Source organism: Mobula birostris, unplaced genomic scaffold (genome assembly GCF_030028105.1).
Source record: "Mobula birostris isolate sMobBir1 unplaced genomic scaffold, sMobBir1.hap1 scaffold_2431, whole genome shotgun sequence".
NCBI classification, from domain to species: Eukaryota; Metazoa; Chordata; class Chondrichthyes; order Myliobatiformes; family Myliobatidae; genus Mobula; species Mobula birostris.
This window is the reverse complement of record NW_027275481.1, coordinates 37,501-41,039: the sequence shown is the minus strand read 5'-3', so window position 1 is coordinate 41,039 and position 3,539 is coordinate 37,501.

Sequence of the window (3,539 nt, the reverse complement as noted above, 5' to 3'; positions counted from 1 at the left end):
CAATAACAACTAGTTCTTGCCCCGCCGTCAAAATGTCCCGGCCGATGTTCATCAGAAACTCCTTGCTGGCATAGTTACTCCCGCCGTTTACCCGCGCCGCACTGAATTTCGTCAAGTTGGGTCTGGCAAGCCGCTAACCCGGCCGGCCGGGCCTGACAACGCTCTAGAAACCCGGAACAGGCAGTTTCGTGAACCAACCGCGCACGCTCCTGACAATGCGTTAGCCAACCCTGCTCGGGCAAATCGTTAATCAAGCCCAACCCTGAAACTGCGTTAACCAACCCGGCCATGGCAATTCATTAACCAACCCGGCTCGGACAAATGGTTAACCAAGCCCAACCCTGACAATTCGGTAACCAACCCGGCTCGGGCAAATGATTAACCAAGCCGGCCGGGCAAATCGGTAACCGGCCCGGCAGCCCCGACTATTCGACAATCAACCCGCTGAGGACAAACCCTTCGCCCTCAATAACAACTAGTTCTTGCCCCGCCGTCAAAATGTCCCGGCCGATGTTCATCAGAAACTCCTTGCTGGCCCATGGGCCCCCCCTCCTTACCTTAAGAGAGTCATAGTTACTGCCGCCGTTTACCCGCGCCGCACTGAATTTCGTCAAGTTGGGTCTGGCAACCCGCTAACCCGGCCGGCCGGGCCTGACAACGCTCTAGAAACCCGGAACAGGCAGTTTCGTGAACCAACCGCGCACGCTCCTGACAAGGCGTTAACCAACCCTGCACGGTCAAGTCGTTAACCAAGCCCAAACCCGACAATTCGTTAACCAACCCAACCATGGCAATTCGCTAACCAACCCGGCCCGGGCAAATGGTTAACCAAGCCCAACCCTGACAATTCGTTAACCAACCCGGCCCGGGCAAATGGTTAACCAAGCCGGCCGGGCAAATCGGTAACCGGCCCGGCAGCCCCGACTATTCGACAATCAACCAGCTGAGGACAAACCCTTCGCCCTCAATAACAACTAGTTCTTGCCCCGCCGTCAAAATGTCCCGGCCGATGTTCATCAGAAACTCCTTGCTGGCCCATGGGCCCCCCTCCTTACCTTAAGAGAGTCATAGTTACTCCCGCCGTTTACCCGCGCCGCACTGAATTACGTCAAGTTGGGTCTGGCAACCCGCTAACCCGGCCGGCCGGGCCTGACAACGCTCTAGAAACCCGGAACAGGCAGTTTCGTGAACCAACTGCGCACGCTCCTGACAATGTGTTCACCCACCCTGCTCGGGCAAATCGTTAATCAAGCCCAACCCTGAAACTGCGTTAACCAAGCCCAACCCTGACAATTCGGTAACCAACCCGGCTCGGGCAAATGGTTAACCAAGCCGGCCGGGCAAATCGGTAACCGGCCCGGCAGCCCCGACTATTCGACAATCAACCAGCTGAGGACAAACCCTTCACCCTCAATAACAGCTACGTCTTGCCCCGCCGTCAAAATGTCCCGGCCGATGTTCATCAGAAACTCCTTGCTGGCCCATGGGCCCCCCTCCTTAACCTTAAGAGAGTCATAGTTACTCCCGCCGATGACCCGCGCTGCACTGAATTTCGTCAAGTTGGGTCTGGCAAGCCGCTAACCCGGCCGGCCGGGCCTGACAATGCTCTAGAAACCCGGAACAGGCAGTTTCGTGAACCAACCGCGCACGCTCCTGACAAGGCGTTAACCAACCCTGCACGGTCAAGTCGTTAACCAAGCCCAAACCCGACAATTCGTTAACCAACCCAACCATGGCAATTCGCTAACCAACCCGGCCCGGGCAAATGGTTAACCAAGCCCAACCCTGACAATTCGTTAACCAACCCGGCCCGGGCAAATGGTTAACCAAGCCGGCCGGGCAAATCGGTAACCGGCCCGGCAGCCCCGACTATTCGACAATCAACCCGCTGAGGACAAACCCTTCGCCCTCAATAACAACTAGTTCTTGCCCCGCCGTCAAAATGTCCCGGCCGATGTTCATCAGAAACTCCTTGCTGGCCCATGGGCCCCCCTCCTTACCTTAAGAGAGTCATAGTTACTCCCGCCGTTTACCCGCGCCGCACTGAATTTCGTCAAGTTGGGTCTGGCAAGCCGCTAACCCGGCCGGCCGGGCCTGACAATGCTCTAGAAACCCGGAACAGGCAGTTTCGTGAACCAACTGCGCACGCTCCTGACAATGTGTTCACCCACCCTGCTCGGGCAAATCGTTAACCAAGCCCAAACCCGACAATTCGTTAACCAACCCGGCCATGGCAATTCGCTAACCAACCCGGCCCGGGCAAATGGTTAACCAAGCCGGCCGGGCAAATCGGTAACCGGCCCGGCAGCCCCGACTATTCGACAATCAACCAGCTGAGGACAAACCCTTCGCCCTCAATAACAACTAGTTCTTGCCCCGCCGTCAAAATGTCCCGGCCGATGTTCATCAGAAACTCCTTGCTGGCCCATGGGCCCCCCTCCTTACCTTAAGAGAGTCATAGTTACTCCCGCCGTTTACCCGCGCCGCACTGAATTTCGTCAAGTTGGGTCTGGCAAGCCGCTAACCCGGCCGGCCGGGCCTGACAACGCTCTAGAAACCCGGAACAGGCAGTTTCGTGAACCAACCGCGCACGCTCATGACAATGCGTTAGCCAACCCTGCTCGGGCAAATCGTTAATCAAGCCCAACCCTGAAACTGCGTTAACCAACCCGGCCATGGCAATTCATTAACCAACCCGGCTCGGACAAATGGTTAACCAAGCCCAACCCTGACAATTCGGTAACCAACCCGGCTCGGGCAAATGGTTAACCAAGCCGGCCGGGCAAATCGGTAACCGGCCCGGCAGCCCCGACTATTCGACAATCAACCAGCTGAGGACAAACCCTTCACCCTCAATAACAACTACGTCTTGCCCCGCCGTCAAAATGTCCCGGCCGATGTTCATCAGAAACTCCTTGCTGGCCCATGGGCCCCCCTCCTTACCTTAAGAGAGTCATAGTTACTCCCGCCGATTACCCGCGCTGCACTGAATTTCGTCAAGTTGGGTCTGGCAAGCCGCTAACCCGGCCGGCCGGGCCTGACAATGCTCTAGAAACCCGGAACAGGCAGTTTCGTGAACCAACTGCGCACGCTCCTGACAATGTGTTCACCCACCCTGCTCGGGCAAATCGTTAACCAAGCCCAAACCCGACAATTCGTTAACCAACCCAACCATGACAATTCGTTAACCAAGCCGGCCGGGCAAATCGGTAACCGGCCCGGCAGCCCCGACTATTCGACAATCAACCAGCTGAGGACAAACCCTTCACTCTCAATAACAACGACGTCTTGCCCCGCCGTCAAAATGTCCCGGCCGATGTTCACCAGAAACTCCTTGCTGGCCCATGGGCCCCCCGCCTTAAGTCATAGTTACTCCCGCCGAATACCCGCGCTTCACTGAATTTCGTCAAGCTGGCCCTGTCAAATCCTTAACCCGACCGGACCCTGACAATTCGATAAAAAAAAACAGCTGGCGCAGCCCTCCTCTTCCAATGCTACGGCGCACGGGGCCCGCGCGGTGGGTGGGTGGGTGGGTGTGT